Source organism: Pseudonaja textilis, chromosome 1 (assembly GCF_049901715.1).
Source record: "Pseudonaja textilis isolate UNSWEBS1 chromosome 1, rPseTex1.2, whole genome shotgun sequence".
NCBI lineage: Eukaryota > Metazoa > Chordata > Lepidosauria > Squamata > Elapidae > Pseudonaja > Pseudonaja textilis.
In genome coordinates, this window is record NC_141990.1 from 106,990,676 (window position 1) to 107,015,648 (window position 24,973).

A 24,973-nucleotide genomic window follows, 5' to 3' on the forward strand; every position below is an offset into this window, starting at 1 on the left:
TCTAGGCAACGTTTCGATGAAGTCTCATTCATCATCTTCAGGCTTCTGTCTCCGGCTCTGTGCTTCTCAGAGTAATGTGAGATTGCAGCTGCTTCCTCCTTTTAACTGCCAGTGGGGGTGGGACTTGATTGGGTGGGGCTTGACTGTGTTCTGATTGGGTGGGGTGTGTTCTCATTGGTAGGGGATTTGGCTGTGTTCTGATTGGTTGGGGGTTAGCCGTGTTCTGATTGGTTGGAGGCGTGTTCTGTTCAGGTGGGGGCTTGGTTGTGCTCAGGTTAGTCTTAGTTGCTGGGGGATTTGAGCTGGTGAGTTGTGATCTTGCTGTTTGGCTTCTAGTACGTGGTCCTGCTGCATCTTCATAGTGGGTGTCGGTTTGCTTCATGTATGGCTCAGAGGGGTTTGAAGTGGGTAGTGATGCAGCTGCAGTACAGCTTCTGGTCCATGGTCGTGTCTCATTTTCTGAATGGGTGGGAGTCTGTTTTCTATATGGAAGTGTGGTGGTGGCATCTTGTGTGGCTCTCATGGGTGTGGGTCTGGTGTCCTTCTTCATGTTAGGTACTCGTCTGTTCATGAGGGCGGGTTTCCAAATGGCTGGAAGGCGGGAGGTGTCATCTCGTTTGTTCATGCTGTGTGGGCGTTTTTCTATCTCTATGGCTTCTCTGATTATTCTGCTGTTGAAGTGTTCGGTTTTGGCGATAGTTCTGGTATTTTTAAAATCAATTTCATGTCCTGTGGCTTTGACGAACCCATATATATATGTGTGTGTGTGTGTGTATAAAACTACATACATACATACCTATGTATTTATGTATGTATGTGTATATATTCATATGAGGGGGTTGGTCAAAAAACATCAATACAAAAAAAGACTTTATATATGTTGGCACTTGGAATTTGTAGAGCTTGTATCAAGAAAAGCTAAAGCTCAGAATGATCTAAGTGTTGGTGTAAAATGTGAAAAGGATATCTTCAGATATGTTCAACAAGAACAGAAGAGAAAAAGATCAGCATGACAGCTGTTCAGCGAAGGCAGCGAAACATTAACAGATAACAAACACAAGGCAGAACTACTAAACTCTTTTTAGACTCCTCCAACAAAAGGATATGAATTCCACCATGCAGCTCTGAAGAGCAGGATGGGAGAGAAGGATTGAATTTTAAAATTGAAAGAAATATGAACAGGAAATACCTCTGTATTTTCATTGAGTTTAAATCTATAGATCAGGATTCATCTATTCTAAAGATACTGGCCAAACATTTATTTATTTGTTTGTTTGTTTATTTATTTATTTATTTATTCATTTATTTAGTCAAGCAATTATAAGATAACAGGTATAAGTATAAACATAGTTATGAATACATGAAATGGATACACGTAAGAAAAATAAAAAGGAGCAATAGGACACGGACTGTAGGCACGTTGGTGCACTTATGCACGCCCCCTACAGACCTCTTAGGAAAGGGGTGAGGTCAATAGTAGACAGTATAAGATTAAAGTTTTTGGGGTTTGGGGAAGAAACCACAGAATCAGGTAGAGTATTGCAGACATTGACTACTCTGTAGCTGAAGTCGTATTTCCTGCAATCAAGTTTTTTGCAGTTTATCTTGAGTTTGTATCTATTGTTTGCTCTTGTATTGTTATGGTTGAAGGTGAAGTATTCATTGACAGGTAGGACATTGCAATATATAATTTTATGTACTATACTTAGATTGGACCGAAGGCGGTGTAGTTCTAGGTTTTCTAGGTCTAGAATTTCAAGTCTGGTGGGATAAGGTATTCTACGAGTAGATGAGTGGAGGACTCTTCTTGTGAAATATTTCTGGACTTTCTCAACTGTATTAATATCAGATACATAATGTGTATCTGATAATAATACATATAATTATATGATAATAATACATATAATAATAATTAATATCAGATACGTAATATATATTTGTGTTTTAGAAATTCTAGACAACTATTTGAGTGTTAAACAACTTGAAAAGGGCAAACATTTTCCATATGTTTAAAAAAGGAAAAAGAGTGACCCATCTAGTCAATCCAATATCAGTTGGTTGACTGATTATAATTTTATATTTAGATTATAACAGTCTATCCATAACCTGTTGTTTCGAGTCTCCCAACAGTGCGCTAATTGCTACTGTAACTGTATCAATTCACTTTGCTTCTGGTCATCCTCTTCTCTTTCCTTCTACTTTTCCCAGCATTGGATTTTTTTCCAGAGAGCTGAGTTTCCACATAATGTATCTGAATAAAGATAGTTTGAGTCTAATCATTTGTGCCTTGAATGAGAACTCTGGGATGATTTGCTTATGGATTTATTAGCTTGTTATCTTAACTGTCCATAGTCTCAGGAGTCTTCCCCAACATGAAAGCAATCAATATTTTTTCTATCCAGCTTTTTAAACTCCAAAATTCTTCTCCATAGAGTGTCATAGGGCTACACAAATTTGTAGGTATGGAACCATCATGGCATTTGAATGGAGTAAAATAAAGATGAGAAATGATTTATGAATATGTAAGTACCCTAAAAATAATGGGCCACCATAGATTTGCCAGGAACACATCTTGCCAAACTGGTATTACTTTACGTTTGTTCTGGTAACTTAAAAAAAAATCTGGATGCAGTGGCATCACACATTTGTTTTTAAGAAAAGCATTTGACGAAGAACACTACAGCACTGTGATTAACAAGCTGGTGAAATGCGGAATGGATGATGGATCAATTAGATGCATACATAGATAGCTCAAAAATGTATTCAAAGAGCGTTCATCAAGAGTTCCTCATCAGACTAAAATGAGGTATTATATAAAAGGTAGTGGCAGAATCAGTTTCATCAAAATGACAAAACAGGTGTTGCAAAGTTGCAATGCAAGCTGTTACAACTCATATAAACACATGTAACAAAAAGAATGGAAATTTATATTTTGATCATAAGACTTGTTTCATATTTTCGCAATGCCTGCCCCCAATGCCCATGAATCAAATAGGGTTCAGAAATTTCAGTTCTGGGCTCTGCATTCTTTAACATTACCGTTTGGATGAAAAGATAGAAAGACTGCTTATCAGATTTACAAATGAAATAGTTTAGGGTGGGATAGATAATACTTCAGAAGACTGAAACATTGCGCAGAATGTTCTTAGTACATAAGAGAAATGGGTTGAAAATAATAGAATGAAATTTAGCAAAGACAAATATAATGTTCTTTCACTTAAAGTACACAACTTTATCAGATGCAGATGTATAGGAAAGGAAAAAGCTGACTTGGTAGTACTAGAAACGAGTATACATGTCAGAAATCTAGTTATGCTTTTATATATTTTAAAAGAGAAATCACACTTCTGTGTTTCATGATTCCTCTTATAGTCAACCCTAATGGTATATAATAGTTGGCTTGGCCCTACCATTTGTTAGAATGACACAGCCACCTAAAACACAAAATGCTAGAGGGCAGTTGTGTCAAGATGAACCATCCAAACTCAATAATTTCTGCCTTCTGGGCTACACTTTAGTAGCGATATTTATTTGTGGCTGCCTTTATTGCTGATTGTTGCATTTCTTTGCCTTCTCCTAATGGATCGTTGTCAGAAAAAATCCCTTTGTGGACAAATAAACAGAAAGCCTGCTAGTCCAGTTCAACACATGTTCAACACAGACACTGTACATGAACATAAATATTAACATGGTAATGCTAACATTAAGGGCAGATGGTAGCACAGTGGTTAAGATGCTGGGCTTGTCAGCTGGAAAGCTTGCAGGCAAGGTTCAAGACCCGAGCATCATGCAACAGGGAGAGCTCCTATCCTCACCCAGCTCACTGTCAACCTGTAGTCTGAAAGCATGCAAAAATTCAAATAGATAAATGGGTTTCACTTTGGTGGGAAGATAACAGTGCTCCATGATATCATGCTGGCCTCATGACTGTGGAAACATCTTTGGTCATTGCTGGCTTAATGGCATTGAAATGGAGACAATCACTGCCCCCTATAGTCATCAATGACTAGTGGAATAAAATCCACAGGAATTCATTTATCTTTACTTTTTACATGCTAACATTGATACTGCTATAAAGCAGCATGTATATCTGGAGAAAGGAAGCAAGCACCAAGTAGAACAGTGAAAGGATAAGAAAGTCTGGAGAACAAAACTAGTGTCTGTCTTGAGATACGGTAGGGGCTACTCTCTCACTGAAATAATTTAAAAAATTGCCAACTTAGGTAGCTTCTACATGTATAGAGAGTGTGTTTGTGGAATACTTTCTTTGATTCGTGTCATGTAACATGTCTTTGACTAATTCTGTTGAGGGATTGCTTTCAATTTTCCATCGTGCTTTGTTTCTTCTTTTCAAGTCATGAAGATAATGAGTCTGTTAGCTTTATCATCACCAAAAAGCAGGAAAGAGCATTAAGGTAACACACACAAACATACACACACATATATAGATATAGATATATAGAGATAGATATATAGAGCTAGATAGATAGATATAGATATATTGATTGATATATAAATAGATAGATAGATAGAAAGATAGATAGATATAGATATATAGATATAGATAGATACATATACATACCCACCCACCCGCACAGAGATATATATCTTTGAATAGGTATAGTAAAGTTGATAGTATGGCCTCTTAGCTCTACTTATCTGCATATTTTAACCTAGGAGTTGAAATAAATTTTAGATAAAATTTAGTTCACTGAAAACAATGTGAACTACTTGTTGATTAAAACAGAATTTAATTGCATTATTTACTCAATCATGTCTACTATTTTGAGGAAGTTTGTTTTTAAGCTTTTCTCTCCTGTTGCAAAAAGTTACATTGCTTGTGTTTTTAATCTGAGAAATGAATGTTTATACCTAGGCATGCAACTCAAGATAGCCGTGCCTTCATATTTTTCTTTTTTTACAAATATATATATTTATATATATATATAAACAGCACTTATAACAGCTAAACCAGGGAAGAGCAAAATGGTGCCTTCTAGATGTTTTCAACTGCAACCCTGGAATGTTTGAGTATCAGAGATTATATGCATACAAAATAGCTGGAGACATCCGGTTCCTTATCTGTGTGGTAAACCAAAACATATTGAACATCCCATGTAGAAAGAAAGAAACTGGCTCAGCATGAAAAGGAAGGCCTTGCCACCCTTCCCTTCATTGTAGTTTTTAAATTAGTCTACCTGTGCTAATGCTGCTGAGTGAAAAAAAAAGATGGAATTTATTATTGAGATGGGAATGCATGAGAATAATTAAGTGACAAGAGAAAAAATGGTGGGGGCAATTGGTTGTGTAAGGTAGTTTTCATGTAGTTTGGATCTGACTGGCCTGACACATCAACTTTTCTTATGAGAAGAGCTGGAAAGGCCTTTCTTCCTCCAAAGCTGAAATTGATCAGCTAAGTCTGGAAGGCAAACTGCAGCTAGCTAAGCATAGCAGTTGGAACAGGGACAGAAAAGCCAGGAATAGATCTGAAAGAGCAAGAGCAGAGGTCTCCAAACTTGGCAACTTTGAGATTTGTGGACTTCAACTCTCAGAATTCTGGCTGGGGAATTCTGAGAGTTGAAGTCCACAAGTCTCAAAGTTGCTAAGTTTGGAGATCTCTGACCAAGAGGATCCAACAATAGTCAACATTTAAAGATGCTTAGTTAGGACTTGGTTTGGGAGGCCAAGTGGGAGAGGCCTAGCAAGAGGTTCTGCAACTGTTGGTGGGACAATAAGTGATGCCATTGTAAAGCCCTGCAGAAGACCAGATGGGGAAATGTATGGCTTATCAAGAGAATCTACGACAATACATACCAAGGAGCAGGAAATTGTACTGAAAAGGCAACAGAAGCTGGTGATTCACTATGGAGGTCCAATGCTGCCAGCTAGGATTAAGCTGGGACTGTTTCAATTGGCTTCCTGGAGAGAATAGTAGGACAGAGTAAATAACAAGGAAACCGCAAGTTATATCCCATGCTAGACATGATAGGCCTAGTTAGTCTCAATAGCAATAGCACTTAGACATACTGCTTCACAGTGCTTTACAGCCCTCTCTAACCAGTTTGCAGAGTCAGCTTATTGCCCCCAACAATTTGAATCCTCATTTTACCCACTTTAGAAGGATAGAAGGCTGAGTCAAACTTGAGCCTGGTGAGATTTGAACTGCCAAATTGTAGGCAGCCAGCTGTCAGCAGAAGTAGCCTGCAGTACTGCATTCTAATCACTGTGCCACCATGTCTCAATAGACTTTTAGCCAATCCAAGTCCTAGTGGTTGATAGAAAAGCTACAAATACCATTATAATAAATTAGACTAGGAGGGAAGGATAGCATAGCACTAGACCTCTTAAACAGGAGTCCCCAAGTCCTGGTCTGTAGTCCGGTACTGTGCTGTGACACATTGGGAACCAAGCTGTGCAAAGCAAATGAACATACAAGCGCACAAAGCTGTATTTGTAGAAATGGTGCATGCACATAAAACATTTGCCTCCCCCCCCCCCACACACACCACTGCCACCAGCAGTCCACAGAGCCAAAAAGATTGGGGATCACTGTCTTAGAAGACAATTTGGGAAAGGAATCATATTAACATAGACTAAATTGGACCTAAACTGCTCAGTTCACAGGATTTGCCAACCCATTTGCCTGAGCTCTGTACTATTCTATGTTGAACCTAGGACACCTCTGGGAAGTAAAGAGGACTTGAGAGTATTCTGACCCAAGCCCTTTTCCAACAATTCAAACCCAATCCAAAGGGAACAGAAACCTTGTAATGCTTTTGCAAAATAATTAGCTGTGATAAGCACAAGCCTTGTCAAACTTTGCAATACTTGCCAAAAGATAACAGACAAGAAAAAATTTGTAATACAAGAATCTTCAAATACAAACTCAGGACACTGGAATGTCCACAAGGCTGGAGTTTCAAAACGTCTTTGCATTCTGCAAAGCACATTCGTTTCACAGCTGGCTTTTATCTTCTTGAAGGAGGGGCCATTACCTTGCAGCCTTACTCCAGAGTTGCCCGTGCTGTTGTAGTTGCTCTTTCCTATGAGCAATCCTGTGTGCACATGCACTTGGCACAGGCTTCTTGGGAACCTCCTCATCACTGCTGGCAGCCCCCACAATCTCTGAAGGCATCAGTCCACTCCCTAGTAGTCCTGGCCCCTCATCTGAGTCCTCGGTTTCCTCAGCTGTCTGCACCTGCTGCTGGCTAACCACAACAGAAGGGGACCTCCTGTAACAAGGTGCTGCTGCTGAAAAGCTTGGGCACTGGGGCCTATATTTTTTATAGCCTTAGTAAAAGAGGGGTGGGCTGCTACATTATGGCTGAACCACCAAATCCCATCCCTGGATGGCCCATTTGGATGTGAGGAAAGTGCAGGGCCTGCACAGAGGCTCAGGGAGGGGGAAAATGGGCCTCCCGGAAGTTCTGGAAGTTCAGAAACGGGCCCATTTCCAGCCTCCGGAGGGCTTCTGGAGCCTGGGGGAGGCAGTTTTCACTCTCCTAGAGGCTTGAGGAAAGCCTTTTGAGCCTGGGGAAGACAAAAATGGGCCCCCTGCTGTGGTGCAGGAGGCTGACTCGGTCACACCCACCATGGCCACACCTACCCAACAATTGGGCAGAGAACCCATTGCTGAAATTTTTGAATCTCACCCCCTGATGAATAACAGAGCTTGAACTGGGCCAGAACTAAACTGACAGAAAGTGTTACTGATATAGGATGATGTAAGATGATATAAAAGCACACCACAGGAAACCATCTGGCTGTAGTATTTTGGAGCAGCTGTGCTAAAATTAATAAGAGTTAATGGCACTCAGGGCAACAAATAAATCAGAAGTCTCCTGCAAAGGTGTAACTGTATATTTTCACCACAAGATGTTATGGGGATAAAAATGTAGCACTTGAACAACTTGGTCTTTTATCTTTGTTAGCAGGATAAATTTGTCCTTCTTTGGCAGACAAGAACTTCATGATGATGGTCCACCTTCTGTCACCTTCAGGCTGTTCTGTTGCAGTGACCTTCTTTTGGTGATGACTGCAAATCCACATGGCAATAACAACTCATCCATCAAGAAGCAACTGATTTCTTAAATGGGTCAGCTGAAACAGCCGTATATTGGTGACCAAGCAACATCTCTATCATAACAAATGTTGCCGGTGACATATTGATGTATTGATGATTAAGGTTTGAGTTGCTACTCTTGGCCAGATATCTTGAAGTACCTGCTTCACTATAAAAATGCAATATAACATACCAGAACATTTAAAATAATTGTAATCAGAAAGTTAATTTCCATATATTATCTTCTTCTCCTCCCCCTCCCCCTCCCCTCCCCCTCTCCCTCCTCCTCCTCCTCCTCCTCCTCCTCCTCCTTCTTTTCTGTTCTCATCTCTTGAACTTATCATTAGATAGTTTCAGGGTGTAATTCAAGGTTCTGATTGCCATCTATAAAACTTTTCATGATTCAGGGCCTGGACATTTATGGAATCCGTTATTTATGCCCATTCTAGAAGACCTGGCAGAGTTGGCATGCTTTTTGCATTGAGAAAACAATGCCAACTTGCAGAGGTGAGTCTTCTCTGTTGATCAGGAATTTAATTTTTATTTTATTTTATTTATTTATTTTTGCCAATTGCTTAAAAGATAATAGATATAAATAAAAACATAGTTATGAATACATGGATACATATAAGAAAAATAACAAATAAAAGAAACAATAGGCCAGGGATGGTAGGCATGTTGGTGCTCTTATGCACACCCCTTACAGACCTCTTAGGAAAGAGGTGAGGTCAATAGTAGACAGTATAAGGTTAAAGTTTTTGGGGTTTGGGGAAGAAACCACAGAGTCCGGTAGAGTATTCCAGACATTGACCACTCTGTTGTTGAAGTTGAATTTCCTGAAATCAAGTCTGGTGTGATTAATCTTGAGTTAGTTTGCTCTTGTGTTGTTATGGTTGAAGCTGAAGTATTCATTGACAGGCAGGACATTGCAATATATGATTTTATAAACTATACTTAGATCGGATCGAAGGCAGTGTAGTTCTAGATTTTCTAGGTCTAGAATTATGAGTCTGGTGGCATAAGGTATTCTGCAACAAGTAGAGGAGTGGAGAACTCTTCTTGTGAAATATTTCTGGACTTTCTCAACTGTGTTAATATCAGATATGTAATGTGGGTTCCAGACTGATGAGCTGTATTCAAGTATTGGTCTAGCAAATGTTTTGTATGCTCTAGTTATTAGTGTAATATTACCAGAGAAAAAGCTACATAAGATTAGGTTAACAACTCTTAACGCCTTTTTGGCTACATAGTTACAGTGGTCTCTAGCACTTAGATCATTAGAGATGAGTACTCCAAGATCCTTGACAGAGTTTGGATCGTCAGCAAGGCCTTGACTATTCAGCCTGTATTTTATTTTCTGATTTTTTTTTTGCCAATATGTAGGACAGAGCATTTATTTGTTGAGATTTGAATTTGCCATTTGTTTGACCATTCTGATACATAGTCAAGATCTTTTTGAAGGGTAGCAGTATTGTTTGTGGTATTGAACAGCTTTACGTCATCTGCAAAGAGAACGCAGTTGCTCTTGACATGATCATAGAGGTCATTTATGTAGAGTATGAAAAGAGTTGGTCCTAAAACACTGCCCTGGGGGACACCATTGTTGACAGGTACAGAATTTGATAGGACACTCCCAATTTTGACCATTTGTTGTCTGTTTGACAGGAATGTTTCTATCCAGTTATGCAGGTGTCCAGAGATACTGTAAGATTTTAGTTTTAGGAGTAGTTTGTCGTGTACCACTGAATCAAAGGCTTTACAGAAGTCTATGTAGATTGCATCTATTGCTTTGCCCTGATCAAGTTATGTAGTCCATATGTTTTTGCAGTGTAAGAGTTGCAGATTACAGGATAGTTTTTTTCCTGAAACCAAATTGTTTATTAGAGAGTAGGTTGTTTGTCTCTAAGTGATTGGTTAATAATTGATTCCATGACTTTACAGCTGATGCAGCATAAAGAGGTTGGCCTGTAATTTTCAATTAGGCTGGGGTCTCCCTTTTTTTTGTTGGAGTTGTTTTTCCCAATCTTAAACTTTCCATTCTCTTTCCCCCCTTTCCTCCCCCCCCCATATAAGATTACTTGTTCATTAAAGATGGCTTCTTCTTTGTCACAATCTTCTTGTTCTGCAGGCATTTCTTGTGTTTTTCATAATTCCAAATCTCCATTTCTAAAAACTGAAATATGAAGCCAAAAGAACCTCTCCCTTCTTGTGCATCTTCTTTGTACTTTTTAAGTTCCATTTTCAGTTCTTCTAAAAGTGGAGCCATTTTAAAAAGTTTTAAACAACCACCCGATTGATTTTAGTCATTCAAAACAATAACCAAGAATCCAGAAATCATCAAGTAATCCAGATAGTCCCGAGTTATATCTTCTTATTTCTTTTTCAACTTTCTCTTCCTGGGGTTTTTGTTGCGATATTTCAGTTAGAATGTATCTTTTGAAAGTCTTGTTGAGATTTTGCTGTAAGTTCTTTTTTAATTCCAGGCAGTCTCCTCCCTTCCAGATCCTGCCCTTTTATTCTTCCTCTCCCCTTTCCTGTTTTCAAAAGCTTTTAATTATCCGGAAATCTTTATTATCCCTTTGACTTTTTATTTTCAGCATTAAATGCCTATTGATGTCAAAGAGGATTTTTTTTCCAATTTCTTACTTAAGTCTCTTAGCTGTCAGTATAGGAAAAGGAGAAGAAAAAACCCAAATCTTTTCCCTTTTCTTTCTCCTTTGCAGCTTAAAAATCTTCTTAGGGAACAATGTTTTGGTTTTTTATAGTTTCAATTCCAGGGTACCTTATTTGTTGCTTTTGCTGTTTGACCCGGTCAACCAAAACTTTCTCTTCTTATCTTCCTCCTGCACATTCTTTTCCGGTCGAGTTCTTCTTTGTGGTGGCCATTTCTGACAAACTGCTGCAACCGCCTTCGGGAAGGAAGTAATGGCCAGCCGGGGAGGAGAGATGCGGCTCTCCTGAACCCTGCAGGCAGTCTCCCCACTCTTCACCACCTCTACAGGGTGGCTTAGCCCCAAAACCAGCCAGCTCGGGGTGCTCCAGCAGCGAGCACGGATCAAAGCCTTACAGAGATGAGGTTTTGGTCTGTCGCTGAAGAAGCTCAAACCAGAAGTCGGGTCTCCCTTTTTGAAGATGGGGATGACCATGGCTTGTGACCATAGGTTAGGCAAGGAGGTGGTCCTGAAAGATTTTTCAAAGATTATGCTTAGAGGTTCGGCTATAGTTGTGGATAGCTTTTTTAAGAAGTAGGCACATATTCTGTCTGGTTCAATAGATAGGGATGGTTTTAGATTGTGTAGTGCTTTTTCAACATTGTCTTCTGTAAAATCGATATGTATTAGATCATTGTAGTTGTCTGTGGTTCAACTAGAAAATACTGGGCATGATCCATTGCTGTCTACAAATACTGAGCCAAAGAATGTGTTAAAGAGGTTGGTTTTAATAGTGTCGTCATTGCAGTCTTTACCATTAGTTCCTTTCAGGGGTGGGATGGACCTTGAGTCTTTTAGTTTGTTGTTTACAAAATTGTAGAAAGCATCAGTGGAATTGGTGCATAGAAGGTTTTCTTCTTGTTTAATGTGATAATTGGTGCATTCAGTCTTTATCTGGTGACATAAATTTTTGTATTGGCTTTTGAAACTGGCAACATGACCAGATTTTTTTTTCCGCCAAAGTGATTTCTTTTTGGATTGAAGCTTCCTTATTGTTATGGGTAATTTTTTTTTTCTGGTTTTGGGAGTTGTTAATGGTACATATAGTTTGATGGCTCTTTTGACTTCAAGTAAAAATTTGTTGTAATAGTCTTCAACAGTATTGCACCCAGTGAATAGAGATTGCCAATCAAGGGATGAGAGATCATTGTTTATAAGATCATAGTTGCCTTTTTTGAAGTTATAATTGGGGATTCCATTGTGATGATTTTTGTGTGGACGTATGTTGAGACAAAAGTCTATCATGTTGTGGTCACCGTTGGAAAAGGGTTCTTTAATTTGTATTCCTAATAAGATTGATCATTGATAAAAGGGGACATGTCTTGAGAAGATAGAACTAAAGTTCAGGGCTAAGCAGGCCTTAGAGGCTATGGAAAGTTCCATAAGAAACACAAGCTTGTGGGTTAAGCCTGTGACCTTATCTACTGTGTACCACAAAAAGTATATGTATTATCCACTGTGTGCTAGCTTCCTCTTATGTAATGAAGTAGCAATGGGAATATATCTACCTTACATATCTATCTACCTTACCTAAATATATCCACCTTACATTGTGTTCAGGGTGCTTCCAACTTAAGGAAGAACTTACTGTTGTTCAGCTGAATAAATGCATTTGGCTTATCAAGGGACATCAGGAGCCAGTTTCCTTATTTTTACCGAGTATTACCTGAACCTTGCTTAACATCACTGTGACCTGTTCTCTGGGACAGCTTTCCCTTTCAGAGTTTCCATAGCCATGATTATGTTGGCCTTTAGGAAAGCTCTGTTGCTCTGTCTATTTCATTAGATCCTTGAGTAGGGCAATTGGCAGCCCCATTTGTGCCTCTCTCTCTCTCTCTCTCTCTCTCTCTCTGTGTATTTGGGTATAGTTTCCCTAAGTTGAATGTTACTATTGGTGATCAATTTTTCTTCTGTTTTTCATTTTAAAATATATTCATAACATGGCTGTATGTCGCCTAGAGTTTCCAAAATGAATAAGATTGCTTATAAATTGATCAAATGAATAAAATAAAGCAGCAGAACTTCTTCTCAATTTCTAAAGAAAGATGGGCTGCTTTAATAAATAGCAAAGAGAAATGCTGCATTCATATGAGATCTAAAGAGCTTTTTCTGAATTTATCTCAAACCATGCATAGCCCTGATATATAATTTATCTTTAGAGTCTATCATCTTGCATTTTATCATTGTAAGCAGTATCTCTCACCCCACCTCATGTCAGTTTCACTACTACTGATGGATGTGCTTATTTGTATATTAAGTGGTATCATCAAAGAAATTTGAAAATGGGCACAGTTGTGTGTCTTAGTTAAATTGTGTTAGCAAAGGTTTACTGAAAACATTTTGAGTATTGTTTGACCAAGTATCTTCTACAGTCAAAAGTTCATACGACTTGAAAAAGTTTGATGTGATGTGTGGCATATATCATCCTTCATAATTCAGTTTTACTTTAAGCTTTAACTTTACAAACAAAAAGTGTAGTTATTTTAGTAAACCAAATAATCAAAGTCCAATTTCAATGAAATTTGTCATTTTTAATAACTTTATAAGGATTTAACTTCTTTGCAAATTCATCCCTTTATTATACGTTAAAAAGTTACAGTCCAGTTGGGAATTGATGTTTTTCTCAGTGATTTCACCACTATTGTATTGGTGAATTCATAATATGTAATATTTTTGTATGTTCATAATATTTTGGCAATGCTAGATAACTACTCTAGTATACTTTTTTTCTAATATGAATGGGTATCTGAATGAATATTCAGATTATAAAATTAATTTAAAAAAAGCTAATTTACCTCTTTTGGGAACAGATAGATTAAAGTAAAATCTTGGGTTTTGTCATACACATAGAACATATTAAAGATTTATATTTAGATGTACAGAAATATTTCCAAATATGTGGAAATAGTATTTCAAAGATAAGATTTCTGGATATTAATAAGTGGATTAAATTACATTAAGTTACAGAGATAAGATTAATATTGCTAAAATAAATATTACTCCTTGATTAATATACATTTTAAGAGACACTCCAATGTTAATTTCAAGTAGGTATTTCATTGAACTCAATAAATTTATATTAAATCTGTATGGCAAAACAGACTACCAAAGATTTAATTGGCTGTTAAAGTACCTCTTGAAGAAGGAGATTTTAATATATATTATCATCTGAATTTAGGTAGTTTGAGAATTTGATTGAATGTGGACTTTATTGGAAAGATATTGTTTATCTCCGATATCCCTGTTAAGATCATAGCAATGACATGTCAACAAATCACAAAAAAAGTTTTTCACTTCCTGACTTACATGCAATTGGACATATTTGGGCTCTGTATTTGATGTTAAAAAGTCTGTATCTTTTGATGTTAAGTCTCATGAATATTTAACTTTATGGAAAACCCTATTTAAAAATAGGTGGAAGACATGCTGTATAGTAGGGAGGCATTTTATATGGACAAAGTCTGAAATAGTTTTCTTAAAGCAAGTACTGTACTGTGTGATTATTATTTTAAGGATTTTCAAGAGCTACAGATAGAAATGTCTTTGCCAAATACACAACAGTGACAATAAAGTCAGCTTAAGCATGCCTTGATTTCTCAATATGGACCCAATGCTTTAATTGTCCCAAAGACGCCTGATGCTATCAATTTTAATTAAATCTATTTGTTTAATTAAAATCAAAATTATACCAGAAATTTTTTAAAAAGTTAAAATTAATGGTATTTATGAGTTATAAAACAAAGAATTGGAATATCCAATAATGGTATATCAGTGGGTTTACATTTTTTAAAATGTTAGATTTGCTTCTTACTTTGAAAACTCTCATTCAGAAATATACCAATGGATATAGAAACTCTATTCTGTTTTCATTGACTTTATCTCTGAAAGTGATACATTTGACAGGCTCTGATTATGGGAGAAACGTGCAAGGACACAGATCAAAAAGATCCTTTCTCAAATTAATAATTGCATTAGAAACTGATATTGCAGCTTGAGTAAAAATGGGCCACAACCATGGGGTACACAACATGTTTGATAATGGGTCAGATCCAGGGGGCTGAGCTGCAGGATGGTTTAACCACAGCACTACCAGTTTATCCAGTCCCAATCTCTGTCCTGCACCATGCTGCCAACTTTGCTGTCGAAGTTTCCAAACAGTCTCCTCGTCATCTGGCAGGTAAGAGGCTCTTGTCAGGTGACTTTTGCGGTCGCCAAGTTACCCCAAAAGTGTACTTTAAGACAAGTGAGATGTTTGTATCTCTTCAAAGCACTTTGGTGGGATGAAGCCTAAAGATTCGCACAGCCCATTTCTTTCTCTTTGCATAAATACCAAAATGCATTGTTAGTGAGCCATTACCATCTAATTATTGTAAATCTTTCTGAAGTCTCTGTGACCTGTAAAAATGTAAAAAGGCTCTGAATGAACACATGGATTTCAGTTAATGGTTAGCTCTGAAGGGTAGGTCGCTGTGTTCTCTTAGGAGGTCACTGTGTTCTCTTAGGACTGTACCGTATGTGCTTTCTCCATTTAAAGGTCCTTTGAAATTCTCTTGAAACTCACACTTTTCATCTTGTTACGCTTCCTGTGATGCAGTGTGCTGCCTCCTGCAGCATGGAAAGCTGGCTTTGGCAGATGTGTGTTGTTGCATCTGTTATCAACTAGAGCCTTGTAAAGTTAGGTTTATTGTTCCCTGCACTTTCCTGCATGTGTGCCCTTTCATGGGATAAAACACAACATTACTATTTGCTGAAGGTTTTTAGTAGGTTTTCTTTTGCAAATCACCTTGATAGTAACATATTTTGGTGACTTATATTCTAGTCACCAAAAGGTACATTAAATACGCATGAAAAATTCAGCCAGACTGAAGAATATTCTTACTTCTCTCAAGAATATTCTTAATTGTCTCCCCTGAAATCAATGGAATTGAAACCTGCTTAGCTTTGACTTGGCAATAGTCTTGGGAACTCTTGGATAATATTATATTCCAATGAAAGGCAAATAATGACCCAGTTATCTTGCCATTCAGCTAATCAGTTATCAGCTGGTTGGCAGAAAACAAGTCACTTTGGCCTAACAGCAAATTGCAGAGGAGAAGCCCTAATCTTCTACTGGACCACTGGAAGGTGGGAAGTAACTCTCAAAAAAACAAACAAAAAAAACCCCATACTCAGTGATGCTACTTTCTCATTGTCATTAGTAGTATGGAAGCAGAGTCTTAAGCCACAACCCCCAGAGAAAGATAAGCTTCATTATTTTCCTCTCTTTTGCAATATTCACACAGCAGCCACAGACATCGCCAGGAGGGCAAAGGAATTAGACCAAGGTTAAAACATGCATTGTTATATGGGGATGCACCTGTTTAGTTTTTTAAAATACATTTTTAATCATTGCAATTTACAATATATGGATATCTTTGACTCAAGTTGATTCATTCCCTTTTATATTGGCAGCAAAGCATAATCATCTAAAGAGCCGTGGTGGTGCAGTGGTTAGAATGCAGTATTGCATGCTAACTTATTGCTCACTGTCAGGAGTTTGATTCTGACCAGCTCAAAGTTGATTCTGCCTTCCATCCTTCTGAGATCGGTAAAATGAGGGCCCAGATTGATGGGAGCAATATGCTGACTCTGTTAACCACTTAGAGACAGATATAAAGCACTATAAAGCAATATATAAATCTAAGTGCTATTGATGTTGCTATTGCTATTCACTTCATTGTAATGGAGCAATCAGTAACCTTCAGTGGTAATTCTTACCTTTATGCTTGGAATTAATTTTCCTCCTTTGTCTGGATATGCTTTGAAATCTATAAGAATTAGAAAATCATCTCAGTGACTTCTTGGGTGCTGGCCAATTATTGGAGGTAGTTAGGCTGCAAGAATGCTTACACTCCAATCCAGGGGTGGGATTCAAATTTTTTAACAACTGGTTCTGTGGACATGGCTTAGTTGATGGTCATGGCTTGGTGGTCATGGCTGGACGTGGTCAACTCAATATCACTCACATTGAGGCACACATCTCCTCGCCTAACCTCTCATGACTGTGGGGATGCTGCAGCAGTCGTAAGTGTGAAAAATGGTCATAAGTCACTTTTTCAGTGGCATTGTAACTTCGAATGGTCACTCCACACAAGCAAAGTATCAGCAAAGGAGGGGAAAAAAACTCCAGAGAAGTCGCTGAGACAGGAAGTCTAGTCCTGCCAAGAATGTAATAAGAGTTAATGGAGAGGCATTTTCTGTAAGCAACACCAGAATGTTTCCTTCCTGCCTTCCTTCTAGCATTAGGCCAGTAATTTCTTCTAACAACTGGTTCTCGAACTGCTTAGAATGTTAACAACTGGTTCTAACAAATAGGTGCGAACCTGTAGAATCCCACCCCTGCTCCAATCATATATCTAAAGCAGGATAAAGTAGGAGCAATTATGGCACTGTGTAATGTGAACAAGCATATCATATTTTGTTAGAAAGTTTCATTTCATTTTTAACAGCTGCAAAATTATAAATTGGGAGAAGGCAACCACTACATCTGTCAATATTTCTATGGTGCTCAGCATGGCACATTCTTTTTCTCTCTCTTTTAAAGAAAAGGTTCATTAATCAACATGTGCATTAGACAGGAACTTGGTGTGCTTACATAGCAAAGTATGATCAGGCAGCATCACTTATATTTACAAGAATGTGTTTGGTCCCATAAAAACCACAGAATGTGAAAATACTAAGACAATCAATATAGCTTCTTAGAAAATAAAAGTTGTGATGGTTACATTCCAGTCTTTTGTTTACAAATGTGTCCATCTTTCCATGGGAAAAAGAAGTCAAAGGTAAAATAGGGTGGTAGAAAAATCCCTCTTGATGTAGAAAGGTAATGGAAGTGAACCTTTCCAGTTTGCCTTTGGGTGTTTATTGACTTTGCCATAGTAGTTACAGCACAGCCATGCTTTCAAAATCCCAAATCTGCCCAGATCAGAAAAGATTTCTTTGCTCTGAAAGAGAAAAATTGGATTAGCATACATCATGAATGTTGTCTGCTTAGGATCTGTAACTTTTGATCATATCTCCAGTAACAGTTATGGTTGACAAATAAGATGTTGAACATTCTTTTGCTTAAGCCTTAGCCTTAACTGAATTTGGTGTACAGAATCTGCACTTCCTTTTTTGAATCAATGGAAAATATTTTGGCAATCATTTTTTATTTTTTGAAGATAAAACTAGAACTTAAGTCTACAAAGAAAATGTAGATTTTAATGAAAATATTTTAGTAGAATTGTCTAGAAAAATAAGAAATTACATGACTTAAGATGTAGAAACTCAATTTGCTTAATAAATTGCAAAATCTATCAGTTTGAAGGGATGTATGCACTTTAAAGTCTTGGAATATTTTCAAGTGCTATATGAGACAGGCATTGAGAGAAAACAATCACCAGTATGAAAAATATTGCATTATCTAACACTCACTGTTACTTTAAACAGTTGTGCATTTTTATTAAAAACGCAGGAAAAGTAAAATTGAGGAATTGAAGGAGGTTTCTGAATTATTTCCCAACTAGATGTTTGCTTGGATTGTGAATTCTTGATCTTGTTATGTGTTATTGTAAAATCATAGAATTGTAGAGTTAGAAGAACCACAAGTATCATCTGATACCTCTACAATGTACAGGAAATCAATTTAACTAAGTAAATACTTATCCATGAGGAAGGTTGTCCATTCTCTTTCTAAAAAGCTGAAAAGATGAAGAACATTCTCCACAGGGAGACTATCTCATTGTTGTACAGATTTTACCATTAGGAAGATTTAAAAAAAAACAAACAAACTCCAGGTAGTTTTGAACTGCAAGTATAATTGCAGCTATAACATGCATTGTGATACAGTTTTCCATTCATATACCTTATTCTACCTCATACATACATATCACTTCACACAATTAAACACAGTTGGTGGGAAGACAACATTCATGCAATCTTAAATGAAACAAATGAAACAGAAGTTAAACTTGAAAGAGGATCAACTTTAAAAAAAATAAAAGCAGGATAACTTCATGGATAGTATGTAGGCTGACAGTTGGACAGACAACAGATCAAAGCCAATTAATTACCTCAGAGGTATTATTGAGGAATGACAAAGGGCAGCCAATGTTTGCATTTCTACTTTGATCTTTATATATTCATTAAACAGACCCAATGACTGGCTTTCAGGAAATATACAGAACCTTTCGTACCCTTTCTGAGCTGTGCTGGCATCAGTTTTACAGAATTAGGCTCATTTGTCCTTCCTGTCCCTATGGGACTGTTCAAACAATCCTTTTCTGACACACATGCAAAAATTCCAAAAGAGCAATCTTGAAATGATTTGTTTCCACCATAGTCCTTTTGCTTTTTTAAGCAAAAAAGTATGTGCATGTGATATTTTGTTAAGGGGGAAGGAAGGAAAGAAGAAAGGAAAAAGGAAGGAAGAAAGAAATAATGGAAGGAAGGAAGGAAGGAAGGAAAGAAGGAAGGAAAAAGGAAGGAAGGAAGGAAGGAAGGAAGGAAGGAAGGAAGGAAGGAAGGAAGGAAGGAAGGTTCATCAATCTATTTACTATGGACAGAAAAGGGTGGATTATTTGATGTCTTACTAGTGTGGCATATTTTGCCATTTGCAGAAATCACTTACATTAACCAATATTACCCATAAATAGCCAATATCTGCAGGAGACGTTCACAGCAAATAATATTTGATAGGATCTGGCTTACTTGGTTTTTTTCGGCTTATTAATGCATTTATTAATTTTTGAATGACTTTTTTTTATTACATTAAGTGCTTTCATTGACATAAAGAAATAGTATCCCCCCACACACTCCTCATTAAATGAAAAGGATTTTAAGAACAAAAACCATAGGGCCATTATCACCTTAGAAGCAAATCAACAGTGCCAATAAAGCCCCTACAAAAAAAGTTTGGGCACAGGATCAAGGGAAGCTTCTTCAGAGGCAGAAAGTCATGAATACAGACAGAATCCTTTCTACCTGTCCAGTATTGCACATTTCAAGTGGTTGATAATGGATTGCTGGACTCTAGGGAGAAAAAATTCAGATGAAAGTCTAGACAAGGATCTGGAAGTGGCCAACTTCAGGAATGTTAGTTTCAGAATCCTTGAAGATCTACTCTACTGTCTAGCATCTCCTTCCCTGGTAAGCAATAGGATGAATGAACTCTAACTCCAACCCCCAAACTAGACTCATTTCAGTTTGCCTTGTTACTCGCCCCCCTCCTGCCATAGTCAATAACAATGCTAAATATTGTTGACTTTGCTACTTTGGGTTACCTTTCAATAAAGAGATATAGACCTAAGTGTAGTTCTGGTAGCTGCCTGATAAAACCTTGTTCAATTCCCTTATCATTAAATTCAGTAGTGAACACTTACTATATACACCACTGATTTCCCCTCGCTGATCATCTTTAATCATCATATACATTGGTGATGCCATTGGTGAGGCAGCAGCTCATCAACTTTAGCTAATTTCAAAGACCTAGGTAGGAGGACCACCAGGGAGTCATAAGACTTTAGGATAGACTGGGACTTTGTAAAACAAGAACGTAATGTGTGATTTGAAGCCCCAATTCTCCATCACTAATGTGGCTGACCCACAGTTTTGTAATTCCCTTTTTAAAAATTTGTTTAGTCTCAAATTCTTCCTTTTTCTGTTTATGAAGATACGGTGAATTTTTATAAATCGTAAATAATCTTTACATTTGAATAGGGCTGTCAAATTCCTGGCCCATGGCCCAGATGCACATATACTGGCCACACCCATGCCCAGTTTAGTGAAGAGGAAAAAGATCCTGATACATCATGTGATGCCATCGTGACGACATCAGTTTGATACCCCGGCATTAGAGAAACATTTAATTCCTGTGACATTAACAATTTTAACAAGCTGCACAGCAGAGGAAGAAACAAATATTTCCTGGGCCTCCTGCAAATTATTTAGCTGATTGTGATACTACTTTGCCTCTTTTTATTCACAGTGGCTATGATAAGAATTGGACATTTACAAACTGATGCCTGAGGTTTCTTTGTCCTCTTGTGCCAGTGTTGTGTTGGGTCTCTCTGATTAGACAATGATAGTTTCAGGGCTCAAATTATCTTTTAAGAGCTTTAGATAATTTTTTTAAAACAAATTTTAATTACATAAAGAAATGGACAGTTGATATTTATACCAATCCATTTTGTAACTGACAATTACACAGACTGATAAGAGTTTCAATTTGTATTTAACATTTTCTGCATTCCAAGCAGAAACAATCAGAAATCTAGGGATGAAAAAAAAAAGTAGATTTCCTTTGATTGCAGATGATCAGATTATTCATCTAAACAAAACTAATTGCTTAGCTATTAAGATGTCAGGTTTCTGGGCTTCCGGTCTGAGCTTCTTCAGCGACAGACCGAAACCTCATCTCTGTGAGGCTTTGATCCATGCTCGCCGCTGGAGTGCCCTGAGCTGGCTGGTTTTGGGGCTAAACCACCCCGTAGAGGTGGTGAAGAGGGGGGAGACTGCCTGCAGGGTTGAGAAGAGCCGCATCTCTCCTCCCCAGATGGCCATTACTCCCTTTCCCAAAGGCGTTTGCAGCAGTGGTCAGAAATGGCCACCACAAAGAAGAACTCAATCGGAAAAGAATGTGCAGGAAGAAGATAAGAGGAGAAAGTTTTGGTTGACCAGGTCAAACAGCAAAAGCAACAAATAAGGTACCCTGGAATTGAAACTATAAAAAACCAAAACATTGTTCCCTAAGAAGATTTTTAAGCTGTGAAGGAGAGAGAAAAGGGAAAAGATTTGGGTTTTTTTCTCCTTTTCCTATACTGACAGCTAAGAGACTTAATTAAGAAATTGGAAAAAAATCCACTTTGACATCAATAAGCATTTAATGCTGAAAATAAAAGATCAAAGGGATAATAAAGATTTCTGGATAATTAAAAGCTTTTAGAAACAGGAAAGGGGAGAGGAAGAATAAAAGGGCAGGATCTGGAAGGGAGGAGACTGCCTGGAATTAAAAAAGAACTTATAGCAAAATTTCAACAAGACTTCCAAAAGATACATTCTAACTGAAATATCACAACAAAAACTCCAGGAAGAGAAAGTCGAAAAAGAAATAAGAAGATATAACTCGGGACTATCTGGATTACTTGATGATTTCTGGATTCGTGGTTATTGTTTTGAATGACTAAAATCAATCGGGTGGTTGTTTAAAACTTTTTAAAATGGCTCCACTTTTAGAAGAACTGAAAATGGAACTTAAAAAGTACAAAGATGCACAAGAAGGGAGAGGTTCTTTTGGCTTTGTATTTCAGTTTTTAGAAATGGAGATTTGGAATTATGAGAAACAATAAGAAATGCCTGCAGAACAAGAAGATTGCGACAAAGAAGAAGCCATCTTTAATGAACAAGTAATCTTAGATGGGGGGAAAAAAAGGAAAGGGGGGAAAGAGAATGGAAAGTTTAAGATTGGGAAAAATAACTCCCCCCCCCCAAAAAAAAATAGAGTGAAAAAATAAGTATAAAATCAGAAAGCAACAGAAGAGGGAAATGCAGAAGAGAGAATTAGAAATAGAGAGACAAGGGGGTAAAAGGGGGAGGGAGAAGCTGAGAGGGAAGAAAGAAAGGAAAAGAAGTCATAAAGGACAGAAACAAAATACAGAGAAACAGAGCCTATTTAGAGATAATGGATGAAAATTTAATGGAAAAAGGGATTCTGCAAAGGTACATAAGATAGTATGTTTATATTAGAAACAGAAATAATTTTAGAAAATATGAGACAATGTATGATTAAAAAGTCTGATAAAATAGCTATTGTAATTCAGTGGAATGCTTGTCAATAAATAAATGTAAGGAAAGGTATATTTAATGATTTATAAAACATATGTGAAGAGAAATAAGGGAAAAATTGATTATGGAGATTATATGTGTTTTTAAGGAAGTATGATATTTAATTGAAAAGAAATGTTAAAGATGTTAAGATTTTAATGATTATTAATGATAGAACTGAATTGGAACAGAATGAGGGTTTATAATTACATATATTTACAACCTTTTTTTAAAAGACTATAGTGGGTATTATAAGAATGTAGCAAGCAGGATTCGATTGGAAGTTATGTATTATGTATTATATTGAAGGTCATAACCTTAAGGTATATACTGAAGTTTAAATAAGAGTTGAATGGGTGCAATTAAAAGATACAAAGGTATCATACTCCAATTAGTAACTACAGGAGAAAACTTGTTTAATGAGAAAAGATAATATGAAATTGAAACAGAACAGACAAAAGTATAAATATAATGATTTGAATTGAGATGAGATAATCAAATTAAAATCGAGAAAATCAAAAGAGGGGAAAAACTATATAGAAAATGTAAAATAGTATAAGATATGGAATAGAATACAAAAAGGAGCATGAAATTGAGTTTTGTGTCTGTATAAAGCAGTTCAACCCAGAACCATGCCGTTTTCAAAAAAGATGTTTTACTTGTATTTTGTATGTGTGAAAACTCAAATAAAACTTTATTTTTAAAAAAGAGAATGCCAGGTTTCTGTAGAACTGACATTTATGAGTTTGTGCTCAGATAAGATGTTGCTAAGCCTTGTAATGTAAAGCAGTATTGTTGACTCTAATTTAAATTAAGGATGAAAATATTGTTCAGTTAGTAGAATCAGAAGCTTGTCTTATTGATGTTAATCTGAATCAAAGACTTGAAGGCATCATCAAATATTGGTAGCTTCATACTATACAGCATTTCTGTACCAGCTCTATCATAGAAGAAAAAAGAAACTTGAGATTTGGTTATGGCTAGCCCAGATAAGAGGAGGACTAGAGGTGTTTTAGTATTTGATGGGCTGCCATAAAGAAGAGGGGCTCAATTGATTTTCCAAAGCAAAGAGGGCAGGAGAAGAAACTATGGATGCAAACTAATCAAGGAGAGAAGAAACCTGGAAGTAAGGAGAAACTTCCTAACAGTGAGGCCAATTAACCACTGGAACAACTTGCTGTCAGAAATTGTGGGCACTCTATCACGACTGGTTTTTAAGAAGAGACTGGACAGTAACTTGTCTGAAATGGTATAGGGTCATGAAGGCGAACCTATGGCTTACATGACACAGGTGGCACACAGAGCCATTTGTGCTGGCACGCGAGCTGCAGGCAAACTTACTTCACTGTGCATGCATGCACCTCACAGCTGATTTTCATCCAGTTTAAGGCCTTTTGGGCCTCCCAAAGGCTTGAGGAAGGCTTCTGTAGGCTTTGCAGGCCGAAAACTAGCCCTGTTTCATCACTTCTTGTTTTTCCAAAAATACCAAAAGTGATGAAACAGGGCTAGTTTTCAGCCTGCAAAGCCTGCAGAAGTCTTCCTCAAGCCTCTGGGAGACCGAAAAAGGCCTCAAACCAGCTGAAAATCAGCTGTGAGGTGCAGTGCAGATAAGGGGGTGGTGGGAGTGGGTGGATGGGTGGGGATTGCGCGCACATGCATAGAAAGCATGGGGTGGTGTGCATTGCCTTCTGGGTGCTGGCCTGCGAGTGCTCGCATGCAAGTGCGCGTACAATTTTTGGCACAGGAGCCCAAAAAGGTTAGCCACCACTGGTATTGGGTCTCCTGCTTGAGCAGGGAATTGGATCAGAAGACTTCTAGTTCTATTCTGAATTTAAATTTGAAATCTGAATCTCACATAACACATAAGCAATTACTATGCATTTCTCAACCCTTATAAACAGATGGGGGGGGGGGAATGTGCAGAAGAATGATTAGATCACTCTTGGCATTCAAATAGAGAGATAACAAACTGAAAGGGAATGACCTATGTTATTCCCACCAGAGGATTTGGGACAAGAAAGAGGCAGAATTGTCAAATCATTTAGATCAGAGAGCTGCAACACTTCGTTATATAAAAAGGAAAACAAACCACACCACTGCTTTGTCTCCTTTCAAAGCTCAATTTTACTTCCTAAATAATTGGAAAAAGGTGCATGTTTGATCTGTTTTTCTCATTCTAATTTAAAATAAAGTGCTATATTACATATTGATCAGACTGGATTTTGCTTGTTCGGAAGATATATATGAATACTAGTTCATTACCTTTGGCAATAAACTGGGGAGAGTTCATGCTATACCAAGCTGACAAGAAGAATATACAGTCCTGCCAAGGATGAATTATAAAACACTGTCTCACTTA

General features: G+C 37.4%; 1 long non-coding RNA gene across 1 annotated transcript in view; it reads right to left on the reverse strand.

The window, feature by feature from the left end:
* Positions 1 to 508: 508 nt before the first annotated feature.
* Positions 509 to 24,973, reverse strand: part of LOC148127747 (uncharacterized) — a 64,019-nt gene continuing 39,554 nt past the window's right edge. Inside the window, exon 4 of the long non-coding RNA XR_015741079.1 lies at positions 509 to 701. This is a non-coding gene — a long non-coding RNA (uncharacterized LOC148127747). The remainder of the gene's footprint in view (positions 702 to 24,973) is intronic.